The 20254-nt window shown below is 42.4% G+C and overlaps 1 protein-coding gene and 1 long non-coding RNA gene across 10 annotated transcripts in view; one reads left to right on the top strand and one right to left on the bottom strand.

Annotated features, from left to right (window-relative positions):
• Positions 1-20254, bottom strand: part of RAD51B (RAD51 paralog B) — a 431140-nt gene that overhangs the window by 30864 nt on the left and 380022 nt on the right. The gene's annotated exons all lie outside the window — the stretch shown is intronic.
• Positions 1-20254, top strand: part of LOC308067544 — a 166607-nt gene that overhangs the window by 1872 nt on the left and 144481 nt on the right. The window contains exons 2-3 of one of the 3 annotated variants that reach the window (XR_013929645.1): positions 37-1900; positions 7325-7523. This is a non-coding gene — a long non-coding RNA (uncharacterized lncRNA). The remainder of the gene's footprint in view (positions 1-36; positions 1901-7324; positions 7524-20254) is intronic. The other 2 variants (XR_013929647.1, XR_013929646.1) reach the window with 2 other exon arrangements.

The raw sequence follows: 20254 nt of genomic DNA, 5'->3' as shown, positions 1-20254 counted from the left end.
TTCAAATATGTATGTCTCCTTTTCTGATCGCTACAGCTGACCCGTTGAGACAAGCTCCATCGTAGCACAGGGAGACCTCAGCTGCCTGAAGGACTCTGCAGAACAGCCAGTTCTGGGCCCATTCCTGTTGTTCTGTATCAAAGCTTTGAAGAAAGTCAGTAAGACTGAAAGGAGGATGGTGAAAGGCAAGGTATTTCACTGCAACTGGCCATGACATTATTCACATTAACAAAGGTAATATTGTGGAAGAAACAAGGCTCACACAGGTTGTCAAGGGAAGCTGTCTCAGTTTTCCTCTTCCTCTCTAGCCTTGTTTGTTAACTATATGAAAAGCAACTACACTAGAAAAGTTGCTTATATAGCTGTCCTGATACAACTATACTGACAGTGATGGTAAGCCTAATGCCGGTAGAGGAAACCCCCCTTTCGCCGACACACCGCTGATGGATTCCTCGAGGGAAATACGCTATATCAACAAAAGCTCCTCTAATACTATTTAAAACAGCTTCGGTATTTACTGCAAGGCAACTACAACTTTGTTTAAAATTATATCCCTACCCGACTATACTTAATTTTAATGTAGAGCTAGCCTGACAACCCAGAAACGTACAGAAAATCCTTCTGTGAATTTCCTGGGAGAGCCTAGAGAATCAGTGCAATTGTTTATACTCTGGCTTTGAGAAAGGGCTGGCAAGAAATTTATCTGAAAACTTGTTTCAAGAGAAAGCTAGGAAAGGGACTATGTGAGCAAATTCTTTCCAAGGAAACATCTCTAAGCAAGCCTTCAGGAACTTCATATTCTTACACTATTAAAACAAAAAAACCAACCAACCAACCCCTCAGACCCCAAAAGTCCACTCTCTCTGCAAGGGAAGAGAAAATACTGCCTGTCTTCAACAAGGATTTAGGCATTCTGTAGTCATAATATGCTAGACATATAAACACTGTCATTCTTAGTGCATCAAAGTCAATATAGAGAATTTTTGTACTGTTGTATTAGCCAACTACATTTTTTGAGCCTGAGATAACCCAGTAAATATGCATTTTCAATATTCTATCTCATTTTTGCTCACTTGTTTGTTTCTGTTAAACCATATTTAAAAAAATCAAAGGAATTTTGGAAGTTTGTTTAACACCACTACTTTTTGAACAGCGTCACTCAGGAATTCCAGGCCTAATGAGTCTCAGATTTTGTAAAGCAGTTGGCCATAGGTTTCAGCTACAGGATACTATACTGCTTTTTTCTGGTTTTCAGTAAAGCCCATTTTCCACCAAACAAGGTTTGTGTAGGAAGCTTAGTTCCAAGTTTAGCTGAAGAATGATACTACTCATCCACAATTACAAATTATGAAGCTTAACATAGTTTTTTAGCACTGTTTTTCTAGAATAACTGTTAGTTATTAATAGATATTGACTATTTCCATTGATTTTGTGTGGAATATCATTACCCAGTTGTACCCTTACTGAAGTAGGGTGATGCTACATAAAACTGCTTAATTTTTTATACAGACTCTGATTCAGTCTTTTTTATTTTCTCTGAGTGATTCAACTGGTGGAACTGGCCTAAATGATTATAGGCAAGCACATGGAACCCTTTAATGGGGCGAGGAGCCATTGCAAAGTTATTTGTAGTGTATGTATGCAAATCAACTTCAGTTTGAGGTAGTCTGGGAGAAGTTTGAGGGGAATTTCCCTGCTTTATGTAATCTATTGTTGCTTCTTAGCTTCCTCTATTCACATGGCCAGGAGGCATAAGCATGACACTGCTGGTAATTTCTCAAGCTCAATCTGAAAGCAAAGACAATGTGTTCAGTGACCTACAGCAGTGTCCTCAGATGCTGGCTCAATGATATCCGGAATAAGGAGGCCTGAAGGAGCAGTGGGGGGAATAACTCGCATGGTAAGAGCTTCACTTACTGGCATACTTTGAAAGTGGTCGGCAGCCAGGCAGATCTAAGTAAAGCGCTGCCCCTCATATACAGCTCTGGCCTGCCCGTATCTCTAATTTTACATATGTCAACGCATACAGAGTGCTGCACCTTGCACCTGATGGGTGCTGTCAGTTCAGTGTCCAGTCAGTGTGGGGCAGTTTCAAGACCACTGCAGATCAGACCGTGAGCACACAGCTTTGGCTGCCTTTCCCGACCATTCCCATGGGGAGGTAAGGAACAAAACTTGTCGTACCATGTGCTCAGGCTGATCTAGTCCCAGGAAAGCTATTCACTGAAATGACAGCCTGGACAAGCAGAAGGTTTAAGGCAGGTATGAGAAACAGCCTGCCTGCTAGCAGCCCGTGGAAAGCTCTGTGCCGCTAAGGCCAGACTGCTGCTGATACCCAGGTGAGCCTGTTCAGTGCTGGGTATCGCGCTCTACCCAGTGCATTGTGCTGTACAGATTGCGGTGCTATTGTTCAAAACGGGAAGATTTATAATTCAGCAGCTATCCAGATTCTGAGAAATACACTTACCAAAACCCACAGCTAAGGGAAATACGACAGGTGAAGCAAGCTTGGTGGCAGTGAGGAGGAAGGAAATCTCCCTGCAGTGCACTGATAAGAGTGTGCTTGATATATGCTGTGCTCAATGTGGACAATCCACAACAGGGAAAACACAGGCTAGCTGAAGGAAATTCAGCTTGGAGGCCCTAGGGACTGAACCAGTCTGTTAAAATGTTTTGTTGGTTTTATTTATCACTACTTAATTAGGATGCTCAACCAACACATTGGAAAGATAGTAACTGTTAAATATTCAACAAGCTGACCTTTCAGTTACAATATGACAAGTCTGAATAAAGTTCATGGAAAGCTTGTCCTTCCTAGGTACTCCAACAAAGGCAAAGGGAACTGGAGTGGGGACAGACAGGCAGACACACATACAAAAAAAGAGTAAAAAAAAAATAATAGCAGGGCACTATTGTGGAGACCTGGTTAAAAATCCCAGTCTTGCCACAGGCTCATTGAATGATCCCGGGCAAGTTGTTTCCTGCCCTGTGCTTCAGTTTTTCCCATCTGTAAAAACAGTACAACGATGTTGACCTTCCTGGTAAATTGCTGAGATGAATGGCTAGAAAAGCAGTAATACATTATTAATTACTTATTATTATTTCTGAGGAAGAAAATGCAAAAAGAAGAAGCCATCCATCTTTCAGGGTTTTCTTGGTCCTCATAAAAAATAAAAAAGCACCACGTAATGTGAATTTCACACAACACAAAACTTTTGGCAAGCCACCTTTAAGAAGAAATAGTGGGTGCACAATTAAAAGAAAGTTAAAAGCGGGCAGACACTCAGGAAAACGTTCCAGATGGTGAAACGAGTTAGGCTGCAGAGCAGGCTCCCACAGGAAGAGGTGAAACCCCCATTGTTTGAGACATTTGAAACTGAATTCTTCAAAGTGCTGGTATATATAATACAAGGAACCGTTATGCATTGCCTTGGAAGGTTAGCGGCACTGGGACGACCTGTGAGAGCTACACCTACCATTTCTACAATTTTAAAAAGATTCTTGCCACTGTCACTATGAAGAGTTGCAGACACTCTGTTTATCAGTATAGTACCTGAGGAACATCTTCTGGGGAGTAACTACATTGTGTTTTTGCAGGGGATCGATTCAGTAGCCCATAACAGATCTTTCACATTCCTACTTTGGAGATCTGAAATTTGTATATCTAAGAGGGGGAACCCACCCCTATTCTCTGTTTAAGAATTACAGTGTGCATCCTACAGACAGACTATTTATTTCCTGTATTACAATCTAATGAAAAACTGGGTGGCTTGTTTTTTACAAGCAGTGGTTTGTAGAAGAAATACCATGCTTTTAATGGGAACCAAATGAGCAATCATTACGTAAATGGCATTATGAGACACAGAGCTAATGTTGAAATGTTAAACGCTCTGGGTCAAACTCACTAAAATGGGAACTGGCAGCGCCCGTGCTGGAACATTGGGGTTTCTCCACACTCAGATACTACTGCAAACATTTCCCGCTGCTGCTAATGCTGGTTCAGCTCCTCTGGAGGTAGCTGTGGAGGGAGTCTGACTGCTTCTGTTGTTACTGGCACTTAAAATCTTAAGACCTTCTCTGAAATCCAAATTCAAAGCTTTGGGCCAATTTTATTGATACAACTTGGTTTACTGGTTGGATCAGGTAGAGGAAGAAAATTTTTAAAAGGAGCTTAGAATTAGAGTTTTAATACCTTCATTTCCTCTTGGTCTCATACCTGCTGGTATACAAAAAAAGAGGTGAGTTGATTCAGATGGCATATGTGCACTAGTGACCCTGTCTTACTGTACTCACTTGGGCAGGACAGCCATGGAGTGCTCCCGATCCCCTCTCAGCCCCTCTGGCAGGAGCGCTGCAGCCTGGAGTGACTGTGCACCCCGGCACGCCTCGCCTGCTGCCCCTGCGTGGGAGGGCTGGCACTGCCCGCATGCTGCCCCAGTCCCTGGCCAGAGACGCAGCAATTTCCTCAGGAATGAATCACGAACAAAAACCCAAGCAGGAGCTATTTATGAAGTTTTCTTCTCCCCCTGCAACTGTCCTGCCCAGTATCATATTCCTAACAGTTTATTCTTCAAGAATTTAGTCATCTACGGTTTCAGTGACTCATGTGATGAACCTTCTATCCATTTCCTGGAAAGAGTCCTGTGCTGTCCTCTACATCTCCCTGCCATTTTCCTCAAGGGTCTTATTCTTGCTATTTTTTAATGTAGTTCAGCTTTCCTCCATTTTTGGGGTGGAGGAGGGAGCCAAAAATACCTTGAGTGCGCCCAAATTTGCAGTGTAACAGGAAAGTGGAGTGGTGAAAGAAACATCTCGAAAACAAAGATGGGCACTGAACTAGAGGGTTTCTTTTGGAAGTAGCTGCCTCTTGGGCTGAAAGCTGGTTTAGAAGGAGCTGCTGTAGGAAGAGCTGTGTGGTATGGTATGGTCATGAATTTATCAGGGCTGTATGCTGTAAAATGCAGATGAAAAGCACTTGAAGGCCGGTGTGACTCACCCTGGGCAAATGCCACTGATGGCAAGGACCCTGACACAAACTACTGAATTAATTGGGCTGGATGGGAACCAAAGTAACCATTTTACATACTGTGAAAGACACTTCTGTGCAGAAAACAACTGCTTCCTTTTCCTGATCAAAAAGAAATTTCAAAAGCTGCTCACAGACAGCTTGAAGGATACTTCAGCAAACTCTGATCTAAGTAGGGGTGTGCTATGCCTACAGCAGACAGCTGCCTGGACATCAGTGATGCCCAGACCACACCTCCTGGCCTATACAGAAGTGCTACCTGTGCGTATTTATGTTACAGTTAAAACAGCGGGGGTCTAGCATTCTTCTTAAAATACTCAGAAATGTGTGTGAGTGTAAGCGTATCAACATAATTACACAAGTCTGAATGTACAGTGCCCGTACATTGTAGACCTATGCCTTCTATGCTTAAGTCAGCAGCCTAAGCATCCTCATTTATGCTGACTTGCAACAGGGCTAGTTAAGGAATTTGCAGATCTGCCCGACAGAGACAGGGCCAACCTGTCCAGCATTCTTAGAGGACGATTTCAGTGCTCAGTTATACCAGTATAACTGGCACATGTACTGGCGTGTGTGCATACACACACACACACACACACACATATGCACATATATATATAAATGTCAGTACATAGACACTGACTTGCATAACATGCTTGTTCTCTTTAAAGGGATATGGTGTCAGGTCAAAGTTGGCCCGACATTCTTATTAAAAAAACCAACAAACTTCTACAAGCCTTGATTCCAACAGAAATGTTTCCATGATTTATTTTAAGAAGGGAACATTCCCCTGCAGTGCTCACCACAACCCAAACATTGCAGCACTGTGCAAGAGCATGAGAATCACAGAGGAAATTGAAGAATCTATTTTCACTGCTCCAGAAGACAACTATAAAAAGTAAACAAACAGCAGAAGCAGTGACAAATAGATCTGATTTTAGTGGTGGCTGCAGTGTTATCTACAGTATGGCTAAGGAGACTAGACTTGAAGCATGCATGCTTTTCCACTGATTTCTACAAGATGTGTTACTAAATGTGAGATGGGGACTCGTGGGAGCCATCTACACTGTAAGAAAGAGATTTATTTTTCTTTGGTTGATCCTTCCTGCTCCTCACACCTTGCCTTCCACATCTGAGAAACTGAACAGCAGAGTAGAATAAATTGCCTTGCTGTTTTTGAAGCTAGAAAATAAACTGAAGCTTGGGCAAACTATCCAGGGAACAGACCACTCATTTGTAGGACAGCTCTCATATGCTTGAAAGTAATGGGAAAAGTCTTTCCCTTAAATATCTGGAACTCTCTACAGAAAGGGGAACCTGCCTTCGGTGCTACTACCTGTTCCTTTGCTCAAGTTTGCAAAAAGCAGCAAGCACTAGGAGAATTTAAAAAAGGGCATATGGAGACAGAAAGAACTACTGAACGAGCACATACTTTCCTGACATAACTCCTGACTGCGTGGACACACACATGCATGCAGACATACAACACTGCACACAGCTCCTCAGTCTGAAAGGTCTGTGTACCGAGGAGAGAGAGAAAAAATGAGTGAAGCCTGCCCAAAAGGGCCTGTAAAGAGTGATCTTGTGGCAGATTAGCGATTTCACCAGAAAGTTTTTGGAAGCCGTAAACAGGAAATGGTTAAGTAAAAGCAGGTGGAGCATGCTGACTGCAGGAACAACGCAGGAAATAGCTGAGCTCTGAATGGATGCAAAAAAAATGCTCTTCTGCTCAGTCCTTGGCAGTCACAATACTCCCGCCCCTCCTTCTCCTGGTCCTCCTTCACTACCCTTATCTCCCCAAGCTACAGAGTCTCGAAGCCTGCAAACACCTTTTGCTTGAGTAATCTGTCCTCCTTAAATTTCAGAATCATCACAGGAAAGTTGAGAGGTTCTGCCTGGATGGTAAAAGACAAGAGGGACTCACCTATGGCACAAAGGATGAATCAGAAGCAGCCAGCAGCACCCACTGCCTGCCAGGAGCTTCAGGTCCCAGGAGCCAGAACAGTGTCTCTGGCTACTGCCCCAGCTGCTGTGGTCCCAAGTGTATTTAGCATAACAGTCAATCACAGAAACATTATTCCTATGGCCCCATTCATTCTAGGGGCTTAGCAAAGCACTTAGCTGTAGGAATCATTCTCCATCTCTACTGAAACACTGTCTCTTCTGGGGCAGAGCACTGCAGCTGTTTAATAGCTCACAGCAACATCACACAAGCAGATGGAAAAGAAAGCGAAATGTGTAAGAAGCGTTCTTTCCACTTTCCTTCTAACCCTTCCTTTCTCTCCTCTTTGTCCACAGGAATTTGTGCCAATTCCAGACAACTCCAGATGTGTGTCTTTCCCACCAGTATCTGCAGAGACTTGGCTCTGGAGACGGGGATCTGCTTGCCAGCATACCGCCTCCTGGTGCCTTCAGCCCCAAGGGTCAAGTTCCTGCTGCCACACTCATCCCGGGCTGTGCTGCCGGACATGCTGTGGGATGGAGGGCAGACATGTTGGTAAGGAACAAGTCTGTTTTCTTCTAGATGAGTATAATGTTGATCTAAAATTGTTTAACATAGACAAGACACTCTTGCCTTCAAAGTATACTAAACAGTCACATTAAAGCCCTGCGGAAGGTTAAGAAAGGAGCACATAGGTTAGTTTGAATAATTTTGACCTTGTCTACGTTTGAAGTATTAGTTGGTAAAGCTATGCTGGCAGACTACTCTTGGATATTTCTCCTGATCTCCTAGATTTAAATTGAAAAAAAATCTGTTTCTTCTTATATTCTGAGCAAATAAAACACTCATGGCAAATGGGCTTCTATGGAGTTATAATTGCACAAAGTTTTTTCTGGTAGAGAAATCTTTCTCTTTTTTGACATTGTTATTTTGGCAAAAGTTCCCAGGTGTTATTGGGAGCTCAAACTTCTGCTGCCTTTTCTACATCTTTTAAAACACAATTACTATATACAACCTCACACTTTTTAAGTTCAAGCTCTTAAATCCTAGCCTTTGGGAGTAAGGTTCAAACTCACCCTGCCCGGTCTCAGTATCTCACACTGCCCAGGCCACACCTTCCCAGGGGTACCCTGAGAACAGTCGTGATCAGAGTCTGGCATCCCACACCACTGCTCCCGTGGGAGGAGGGAGGGGGCACTGCCAGGGCAGAGGTTGGTGTGGCACTTTCTGCAAGTGCCACCACACTCATCTAAGATGTCATGGGGCCTAAGTGCACAGAGAGGATGCATCCCAACAACTTCAGGTGGATGGCAGGACAGTTTCAGGGAGTTAAGCCTTGGCACTGACCTTTGGGAAAAACCAGTCTGTGATTCATATGCATCTAAGTAACTGAGAGAAAGTAATTGCAATGACCTGGACAAAAATAAACAGGTGTTTCTTTCCCGCTCCTTTCACAGTTTCTGCTTCCCTGCACCCTCACCCACATTTTTTTTGCTCTTAAGTCGTTGAGAAAAACGGCAGGAATGAGGTTTCTGCTATAATTACAGTTTGCTGAGAAAATCGCAGCCTGCAGCAGTAATTCCTTTAGTACTAGAGACAGATGCTGCTGAGGTCTAATCACAGTCTTCCCACTAACCAGGCCCTGAGTCTAATCTGTCATCAGCTGCGAGGCCGCTGGCTCCTGCCGCGCGTGTGAACCCAAGCTGCTCCGCTCATTCCTCTCCCCTCGTCCCGAGCCAGGCAGTGCCAGAGGGAGGGTATGTTTCCATTCACTCCTTGCCCTCAGCTACAGCCATACTACAACTTCAATGCGTTGCTTATCTCTCCTCCGTGCCTAGTATCAGGAGCACTCAAAGTCTAGCTGGTAAGGACTCAAGTAGTTGTTTTCAACTTACAATGCTGCATAGCGACTGCAGCTCAAAAATACAATTTAAACTGAGATAAGTTGAAGGAGAGGCTTAATGAGAATGGCCTGTAGCTAATTGCTCCTTCCAAAACGTATGGTATTTTCTGCTTACTAAGAGGACAAGGCTGCATTCAGTGATGGATCATATAACCTCCATATGTTAACATCGAAAAACAAGAGTATGAGTGCTGATGAGCACAGGAGGAGGAAGAGGGAAAAGCAGAACTGGGTATATTGAAAAAAGGGCCAGGAGAGAGCATACATGTAAGGAGAGACTGCACAAATCTCTCCTACATGTTAGATGCAGCTGGCATTGCCATCAAATGTTTTGTATTTGACATTCAAAGAGCACAGGGCCACAACTCTGGACTTCTCTGTGCTGGTGAAAGCAGCTTGAGAAAGAACAGACCTCACCAGCTCAGGATTGCCCCTGTGCAGGCAAAAGTCACCATAGAACTGGATTAATATCTTTAAACTGGATTCTGGTCATGGAAGGAAACTGACTGAAGAAGTTTATTTCAAAGGCATGTTGCTGTAGCATGAGCAAACCAGTGAGAACTGGCAAAGTCCTCAATCTGGTACCCACCTTCCAGCATCCATATAGTTAACAAATGCCCTGAAGTAGCAGGGAAGATGCCAGGTTTGGGGGGCATAGGCTAAACCACTGTGTTTTGCATAAGTAGCTCTTAAGAAAGACATAAAGGAATAGAGTAGGTCATCATTTCTGGTCAGAGATGAAAGCATATTAAAGGAGCTGACTTTCTGTAGCAGCCTGTGGCCAACTCAATTTCTTTTGTGTTCAGCTTTTTCCGATTCTGCACATGGTAGTACCAGATCTCTGCTCTGCAGTAAAGGCATGCATGGCAGCTTCTCAGCCACCGACAGATCGAGGGGAACAGAAACTGTAGCACAGCGTCTCAGAGAGGGGGAAGGAGTGACTCATACAGGAAGAAAAACAAAGCAAAGATGAACTTTGAGTGTAAGAGAAGAGGTAGAGTGTTAGCTGTAAATCAGTTTCCTTGCACTCAGAAGGGTGGGTATTACAGTGAGAGGAGTTGTACTTGACACTAATGGAAGTCCAAGGAAGCTTGATTAAGATTAAATGCAGTCACAGGCCAACACAGAAAAGGGGCTTTAAGGCGAAAATCAAAGACAGGAAGTGACTAAGTAGGTCAGGAGCTGCGGGTACTGAGCTGGATAGATTAAGTGGGACTTGGAGCAACCAAGTTAGCCCTGCTAAGGACAAGTGATAACACTTACAATGTCACCAAGTTTAATGAATCTGACTCTGAAATCACCTTACAGGCCTTGATAGCAAATCAGAGACTGCTGAGTTCTAATAGTATCTACATCAGAGCAGATACTATATGTGTTTTAACAAGAGATCAGTTTTACAGTCACTTTTTGACCCTGCCAAGCTTCCTGTAAATAGTGCACTGTTTTGTCTGAACAGGATTCCTTCTTAAGGAGCTAGGAAAAATGAACTGACTAATAGAAACCGTGAGACACTGAGAAGGGCTGCTACTACATGTTGAAAAGACAGATGCAAAGGAAAACCTTCTTTCCACCCCTAAATTCAATAAGTCTTTGACTTAACAGCTTTGTTCACATCCAGGGCAGCCAGAAGAGAACAGTCACCTTGTATTTTTGTACCTGCTGAGAAAACCCTAGATTGTATGTGTGCACTGGGACAGCTCCATGTGTGTCTATTCCAACTTCAAAGAGGCTTTCAATGCTCTTTCAGATGTAGGGTGTGAGGAAGGGTGAGAACTGCTAAAGCTAGCCCCATCCTCATTAAATCTTTGCCCTCTGTGGAGCAAGCATGCACGTGGAGAGAATAGAAGATATGCATGAGCAACTGAGCATCTGTGATCTCATGACCTTTGACTGTTGTATTATGGGAAATGTATTCTCTGGTTGCTATGCTTTTCTAATTCATTTGTATTTTTCCTTCAGTGACTCCCTTGTATTTTCTTTGGTGCTCCTGTGTAATGGTTTCAAGGAACCACAGATATCTCCAAGTTAAGCATGCATACAATAGCTTTAATTAAATATTTGCAAGTATCCCACAGTAATGCAAGGGAAAGGGAAAGCAAACATTGCTCTCACTTGTACCTATCTCTTCTGAGCCCTGGGTTGGGTGGAAGCATCTGCACTACTGCCCTGTAAGTCCACTTCTAACATGTTGTGAAATGAAGGCTTTTGGGTCCTGCTGCTCTGCATGTAAGCACTTTGGGTATTTCACTCCCATTTAAAAAGATCACCTGTGAAAGGCACCCTGCTGAAACTTTTCAGGCTAGGCTATGAGGAAAAATAAATAAATTAGGGTAGACATTCTTCACTTTAAACATTGGAGAATAAGGTTAAAAGTGTCTTTAATAATTTTTTAAAATCACTAAGATGCTATAGGGAGAACAGCACAAAAGCACAAGTTTTGATCTTCTTCAGTATTCTGAAATTAGTATTTTGTGTTCTCTGTGCCATTGGCACAATCTCAGTCTTGGTGCCACCCTCCACAATGAGTTACCTATTTATTCCTCTTTTAAATGGGGATCTTTGCTTCTTTTACGAGGAGTTAACTACATCATTTTGTATGTATAAAAGAAAGCTGCAAAGTATTTTTGTTTTAATTTCAGACATATAAAACAAATATACATAAGGGAAGTGAAATGTGCAAAGGGAACTTTCATCATACAAAGACGGAGGAATAAGAAACAGGATGCAAAGGTTATCAGTCAGTTCTTTAAGTCAAATACAAGACAATTCTACAGCACAGAAAGTAGTGAGTTTGTTTAGAGGAAGAATCTTTCTTTTCTATGATATGGAAGAGTTAACAGTATCTGCAAGGATAGGCATGAGGCTAACACTAGTGATTAGTGTTAATACTTAGTACTAGTATAAAGTACTTGTTTTCAATTTTTCAATGACTGACATCATTATTACTTCAAAGTCGACACAAGCTAATTTGAAAACACTTTGGCCTGGCTGTACATACTTTACTGCAAGTCCATCCACTACTTCTCAGTGACTCCCAGTGATAACATACATCAGAAAAGATAAGAATAAGACTGGAAAGAAAAATTAAAGGCCAGTTTGATGAGAGAATAAAGAAACTGTGCTTCTAACTTTGACCTTGGCTATTTCCCTGCACTGAGACCAGAGGCATTGCCAGTTTTTGCAGTCTGACACGTGAGATTTGGGCAGGGGTTGTGCTGAGCAGAGGCTGGCATAGCTTTGCTGGAACTTGAGCCGCAGTGAGAGGGAACAGAAAGCATGGGTTGTTTCCCTCACGTAGAAAGGCACAAATGACAGCAGGGCTGTCTGAGAAGATTGAGAACTGCTGACACTAGTAACAGGAACTGGCAGCTGCAAAGGAGAGTAGGAGTGGGATGAAAAGCAGTCTTACAAAGCAAGGAGGAAAGGCGGCCAGGGAAGATCTAAAATTGGGAGCAGCTAACAAATGCTGACAGAGACTTTTCCTCTTTCCTCAAGGGCTTGATCCTGAGCATATTCAAGCCAAGACAAATATTCCTACAAGGATTTCTGAGATATTTTTAATGAAGATTTCTACTCTTTGCCCCTCTCTTAATCTGCCATCTGCATTTCCACTGCATCTTCACAAGATGCTTCTTAAAAATACACCTGGTTTTGATGATGGCTGGGAGTCAAGAGGTTTATTCTCAGAGCTGTGTGAAGAAGAGGTTGGATCTACATTTCATCCTCCTCCTTCATCTCTGCCATGTCTGCCTGATGCCTATATTCCAGCCTGTTGTACCTCATCTGTCAGTCTTCTACATGAAATGACTGGCAGATTGACCATCTTCAGTTCACTGTTGCTTCTCTGTCTCCTAGTAAATTGCAGTTGTGAATCTCTTGCATCAAAACCCAAGTTATTTTTTTGCTTCCCATCCTATCAGGTACTCCATGGACTATTTCTGTCCTTCTCCTCTAGCAGTGACAGCTGATTTATATCACCAAGGCTAAGGCCAGGGAAATTGATGCCCAACTTTCTCCCACGGGGATGAGTTTTTATGGATGGCAGTTAGTTAACTATTTTCACTATACAGGTACGAAAAATACCCAGCCCATCTCTGCAACACTAATTAAGGCCCATGGGGATGATGATGCAGTAATCTTAGGTCTTGGGCCACCGTAAGTGCACTTAGACTTCTTTGGTTCTTCTTCCCTTTAGCAGTAGTAAAGTTCAACTTCACTTTAGCAAGAAATAACTACTTTTATTCTTCAAATATATAAGCAACTTGAAGCTAAAGCTCAAAGTTCAGTGCAGTCCCTTAACTCTGTGACTTAAAAAGTGCAAATTACTGAAAAATGCTTCCCTAAATTTTCTATTTCCTTGGGATAAGGAAGGGAAGTGAAAGAGGAGAGAACAGTGATTAGTGAATTCTTTACAACTTCCTTTTACTAGCTAGTTCTAAAGTAGGGTGTTGTTTTTTTTTTTTCTCCTGAAAAAGTCATCCCTGACAAAAAAGCAGCTGCAAGTGTAGAGAGCCATCCGTTCACTCGACTGCAGTGTTCATGCTGCCTGTCACCCTGTTGAGTCCCCAAACAGACTAGGAAACAAGAAGACAGAAAGGTTGAAAAATGAGAGTATAAATACTCCGCAGGGATCTGGTAAGACAGCAAAGTAATGATGGTGGAAAGGAGAATGTCAAAAGTTAATCCCAGGTGTAATACCTCAGAAGTCAGATGCAATGTTGTGAAAGGTGTTGTTCATCTAATATTTATGTTTTGTTTTCCCTCCACAAACTTTAAGGTAGGCCTTAGCCAGTGAATGCTGCATTCTCAGTAAATGCCTGTCACAGCCTGTTGCTGCCTTTCCAAGTTTCTTATTCAATAGCACATTTTTTCCTTGTTTTTAAATGCCTGCTGGAGTCTTAAGATGAGGAGTTTTTAACCTAACAATAAACCACCTGCATTTTATTAAGACTTGGGACTTAAGTTCCACCTCCCCCAATTTTATTGAAGTGTTGCCATTATTTGGGTTAACGCTTTCATAGTCAGTTTTGCTTTGAAAATGAAGTTATGCCTGCTACACATAGCCCAGTTCCACAGTCCTACATTGTGGAACCCACTCTGAGACCGACCCCGGGGAGTCCGTCCAGCGCTGATCAGCAAGGTGTACAGACCCTCTAAAGCACAGCTGCAAACTCCACACCCTCCCTAGCACAACAGCCCTGCATCCATGTATCCGCTGGCAACGTATAACTTACAATGAAAATGTTCTTACCAGCCACTCTTGTTTGAAGAGTAAGATTTTTGAGTTGTATCATAGGAACTTAATTCAGCTAACCTAAATGCAGTCAGGAATTTAAGTTACAAACTGTTATGTGTCCTCAAGCATTCTTATGGCCATTCTTTATAGGTGGCCCAGTCATCATACTCCATCTGTGCTACCCAAATACTGGTCAGGTATATTTAATTCTATAGGTCGTTATTATTTATTATACAGTCTGATGTATTAGATACCGGTGTGATTTATACTAATACATCCCTACAACACTAGTCTAGGAGATATTATCGCATACTGTGGTACTCATAAAAGGAAAAGCACAAAGTTTGTGTTGCTCTTGTAAACAAATCATTTCTGTTCATACATACATACCAGTATATGATTTCAAAACTGTTTAGATATCAATAATCATTGGAAATGGCCTTTATAAACCCACATTGTGGCACAGCTAGTTTTAGGGACATAAAACTATCACTACTGCATAGAATGTTATACGATGTGGGGATCCAGTAGACTGGGACATGTAGCAGTGAAAGTCATCTGGTGTGAGAGCAGCAGACAGCCCCTATGACCTAGCGCTAGCTCTGACCACAAACCAGGGAGTGCACACTTGTGTGCCTGTTGAGGAGCACAGCTTGCCTCATTGGCCATTTGGAAAGACAAAGGATTAACATAATTTATAAAGATCTTTCATATTTGAGTCATGACTCACAACTTTTCGACTCAGTGTAAATATGCGTAAATAATCACTCTGAATTGCTTTGTAAATATCTTTTCAAAGTCTCTCTTAAACCAAATTGGGATAGAAATTGCATTTGTTTGAGTTTGCACCCTTTAGCTTTAGGAAGCTGTGATTTACATTGCTGTGTAAATCACATCTGCTCATAAGCTGTGGTTTGAAAACACTGCACGTGTGGTATCAAATGTGTGCAAATAGAGAATTATATGCCATTATCAGTCACTTACATGCAAATGTAAACTTCATTTTTTGTGCAATATTTGAAGTCATGTTATTATGCAGCATAAACTACAATCATCTACTCTCTACTTAGATAGCAATCCAAACAGGGATTTGCAATGCCTTTGCAATAATTTTCAAATAGCCATATAATCAGGTACCCCAGTCAGGAATGTAAGTTACAAACTGTTACGTGCCCTGAAGCATGCTTATGGCCATTCTTTATAGGTGGCCTGGTCACCATACTCATTACTTTTGAGTAAGTAAAGGTGGGGGGTTGTACTTTGGAGTTGTGTTTGTTGATAAAAGAGGTGGGTTTTTTATAGCAATCTGGAAGAGCAGAGGTTTTTCAGCTTTACTTTCGTCATGTATCTGTAGCTTCTTTTTGAAGTTGTTACCAGATCAGCCAGAGCCAGCATTGTATAATCCCAAGATCTAGAAGTAGGGAGGTGGTATAGTCAACCAGTCACATGGTGTTTTCCAGCATTAATAGGTGGTTGTTCCCTGTAACAGGTTTGCCCTATTTTTCTTCCTCCAAGTGTATCAACACAGAGTGTCAGCAAAATTTTTCTATTTCATAGTCTTGCTCCTATTTTCATCTCTTTTAATATAAATTCTCTTAAAATCTATTCATAAGAAAGTTCTGCTTTAAATTACAAGTTTATTTCTTTTCAGTCTTGACTGTATTTTCCTTTTGAAAAATACTTCTACAAAGCTTTCATCAGAAGACCCAACATTACTTACAAGCACTGTTAATGAAGCCCAACAAAACAATTATGCAGAAGCTATTATATTCTTTACTTTTCATAATAAATTACAGATAAATTAATAAATGACTCCATCAAGGTTGTACAGTGAATTAAGGGCAGCATCTGGAAGTGTTGCCTAGGAACTTTGACACCCACACTCCTACTGAAATTATATGCCCTGAAAACATTGGGACTGTCTCAGACCCACTCTGCACTACCAGCATTCCTCTCATATGACTAAAGTGTTTTTAGGCTATGAAAATTAAAGAAAAGGAAAAATAATGTAAATCAATGTCTGATTCTACATTGTTTTCCCCTCTGAGGTTAAAAGACTTTTTTCTTCTTGTTTTAATTTTTTCTTACAGTAGATATTGGCAGGCTGAAAGTTGAAATAAAATAGGAAAAATAACAAGCATATTTTGAGTGATTACTCAACTGGGGTCCTTTGTGACAGGAAATGCAGCTGCGTGACTAATGGACCTGACTTTCTTTTGGCTTCCTTCCCCCTTCAAAGATCTTGTTTACTGCCCCAGCCAATTTTTTTTTTTAAATTGCTAGAAGCTAGCAATTTTCCAGGAAAAAAAAAAAAAAGATCTTTGCAAGAGGCAAAGGCAGTAAATCTTACAAAGATCAAGGGCTACAGAGCTCTCCCCCATCTACTCCTTTTAGCCTTCCAGGCTTGAGTCACGTCATATCTTCCCCCGCTCCGGTTCGAACATGTGTCTAGCAGATCTTTCTGCTTTGGTGAGGGGAGGGATTATGCGAAGCACATTTACAGCATCTAACCCTGGAATACATAAAGGAAGGACTAATTCCATTAAGGAAACCCGGGGCCTCCTAAGCCTCTTGCATTTTGTCTTTTTTTTAATTATTTTTCCTCATTCTTTCTTTTTAACAGCAGTTGTGTGCCCATACTCCACAATGACATGGCTGTTAAATGGCAGCTATTGAGATTTGAAACAGCACAGTCCATTAGTAAGGGGCCATGGAGCTTTAAATGTTCGCATTTGGCCTACTTTGTAAGTCTGCTTTGTTGAGCTTCCTAGGTAATAGCAGGTAGGCCAGGACCTGAACATCCCCTGAACTGGAAAGGAACAGGAACCATGCATCCAAGCTTCACAGCAGGCCCTTATCCCTATAGTTCAGTGCAATGAAACCCTGAGCTCCCTCTCAGTAATGGGGGGTGTTGGGCATATGGTTGGATAGAGTATCTAAACAAGCAGGGTCTTGTCATCTGTGCCTGGCAAGAACATGGAGCAGATCCTCCTGGAAATTATGCTGAGGCACATGGAAAATAAGGAGGCAATTGGTGACAGACACCATGGCTTCACTAGTGTGAATCGTGCCTGACAAATCTGGTGGCCTTCAACAATGGGGTTACAGCACTGGTGGATAAGGGAAGAGCAACCAACGTCATCTACCTGGACTTGTGCAAAAGCATTTGACATTGTCCCACACAACACCCTTGTCCCTAAACTGGAGAGACATGGATTTTATGAATGGACAACTCACTGGATAAGAAATTGGCTGGATGGTTGCACTCAAACAGATCATTGCGGTCAGTGGCTCAATGTCCCAGTGGAGGCCAGTGACGAGTGGCACTCCGCAGGTGTTAGTAGTGGGTGGGACCAGCACTGTTTAATATTTTTGTTGGTAACATGGACAGTGGAATTGAGTGCACCTTCAGCAAATTTGCTGTGTGGTGCAGTCAACATGCTGGAAGGAAGGGATGCCATCCACAGGGACCTCAACAGGCTTGACAGTTGGGCCTGTGCAAACCTCATGAAGTTCAACAAGGCCAAGTGCAAGGTTCTACACGTGGGTCAGGGCAATCCCGAGCACAAATACAGGCTGGACAAAGAATGGGCTGAGAGCAGCCCTGATGAGAAAGACTTGGGAGTGTTGGTAGACAAGAAGCTCAACATGTCCTGGCAATGTGCACTTGCCCCCAACATGAAAAGGACGTGAACCTGTTGCTGCAAGTTCAGAGGAGGGCCACAAAGATGGTCAGAAGTCTTAAGCACCTCTCCTATGAAGACGGGCTGAAAGAATTGGGGTTGTCCAGCCTGGGGAAGAGAAGGCTCCGGGGAGACCTTAGAGCAGCCTTACTGTAACTAAAGGGGGCCTACAAGAAAGCTGGAGAGGGATTTTTCAAAAGGGCATGTGGTGATAGGACAAGGGAGAATGGCTTTAAGATGAAAGAGGGTAGATTTAGATTAGAAATTAGGAAGAAATTCTTCACTGTGAGGGTGGTGAGGCACTGGAACAGGTTGTCCAGAGAAGTTGTGGATGCCCCATCCCTGCAAGTGTTCAGGGCCAAGTTGGATGGGACTTTGAGCAACCTAGTCAAGTGGAAGGTGTCCCTGCCCATGGCAGAGGGGTTGGAACTAGATGATCTTTAAGGCCCCTTCCAACCCAAACCACTCTATCATTCTATGATCCTTTTGAAGGTGTCAACAGGAGATGCATGCCCTGAAGGACAGACGTACTGAGCCCTGTGGAGGGGCACAGTGGGCTGATGGAAGTGCCTGAGCTGTGAAAGGCTTTCAAGAACAAGTGCCCAATAAAGCAAACACGATGTTTACTGGCGTGAAGGTGGGCACTGACACAGGAGCCTCTGTGCTTCTAGCAGCAGTGCCAGCACCAGCCATACCACAGAGGAAACAGGTAAAACTGTGGACTCATAGTTTAGTATTAATGCTCTGAAACTAATAGCAGGGTTTATTCCTGCAAGGGGGTTAGAAGCTTAGCCAGACAGGTAAACAATAGCCTCGAATATCATCATCTAAGAGAAGTGGGAGCCATTCTTCAGCTTTCTCAAGAGGCCCTTCTCTTTGGAAAGCTGGGGGATCAAGTCATTGAAAGAGAGTTTGAGGGCTGCTCCACAATCTACAACATTGGCATAGTTCCCTGTGCCCTGTAGCAGAGGCTAAAAAAGGAGGTGAATATATTCATTACCATAAACTGCACAGAGGAACCATCAGAACGGGTATTCTAAAAAAAGAGATGAAACCTTTGCTTATGAATAGACCTAAAAGAATTGAATACATGTGTACAGAGGGATCATTTTCCACTACCTACAAGAGGAAAAATCTCTGGGGAAGTGGCTGATGCCAAGTATTTTCTTATGCTTCATGTGTCAGCAGGGTCTGGCAGAAGCCCTTAAAAAACAGAGCACGCATTTTGTGCAAATTGAGAATCACAATTTCTGGTGATTTGGATTGCTTCACCAAACTTGAGATGTTTCTCCAAAAATACAGCAGATGTTTGATGATGTACCAAGTTTTCAGCATTTACACAGATCAGATGATGTTAAGATCAGCAGAAAAAAATAACAGAATAACACAGTAAAAGGCTTCAGAGCTGTCCTGAAAAAAACACTAAGCTGGGCTAGACAGACAGAAATGTTCATTTCTTACAACAGCTACAAAATGCTGGGGAGAGACATTATCATAGTAAGCTATAAAGCAAGGTTACAGAGGAGTTGGACTGGGTGCAGAAGTGGTGGGCACAAGGACTCACTGGAATGAGAACTTTGTGTGTATAACCAGGCTGTGTGACCCGCCAACCTCAGGGAACCGCTATAAAAAGACAGACTTTGACTACAAAGCTTAACAATTCCAGAGACTGAAGGAGGTTGTTAAAGAGGATGTGGCCTTGAGGTATCTTAACACTACACATGAGACAGTTGTCCCCAGAAGAGAACTAGCCTAATCCTCTTGCAGCTATATGGTCAAAACTGAAGGTCAGTAATTTCTGTGCAATGGATGCTAACAAAAGCTGAGTGTCAGTGCATTCAGACAGAGAGGAAGGATTTGGCATTTATCCATGAATGTAAAAAGTTTCCTGTCTTTTTTTTTTAATGAGAAGCCTGTGTTAGAAAACTGACCATAACCCACTTATTGCAATTGCCAAAATGGCCTGGCAAAGCCCCCTCTCCTCATGAAACAAGGATTTTTTTTTTTCAGTTATGAATTTATGATTTGCAGACTGGGAGGGATTTGGCGGGTTCAAACTTAATCCCTAGAGCATTTGATGAAAAAGCAATGATGCAAAGTCCAGAGCTAGATTTTGTACGTGATGATTTGCTTAGAAATTTTGCTGATGATGGGGATAAGACCCAGTGGAAAGTATAAAAGCCTATCACTGAGAATATTCTCAGCCTTGTTGCTGACTTCAGGTGAAGTACAAATAGTGCATCCTGGCTAGGAAAAATTAAATAACCTCTCTTGACTGTTATTTCTGCTTCCCTGAGGTAAGCTTACTATAATGTAGTACAACTAAACAGGTGGCAGGTTACATGAAGCTTAAAATTACTACACACCCTGTACCTGCTAAGGTAAGATCTGACAAAGTGGCAGGAATAAGCGTAAGGTAGATACACCTTATATAGTAAATATAGATTCAGTTCTACCATTCTAG

This window comes from Falco punctatus, assembly GCF_963210335.1.
Source record: "Falco punctatus genome assembly, chromosome: 7".
Taxonomy (NCBI): Eukaryota; Metazoa; Chordata; class Aves; order Falconiformes; family Falconidae; genus Falco; species Falco punctatus.
Note: the sequence above shows the minus strand (reverse complement) of the source record. Positions and strands in the feature narration are given on the sequence as shown.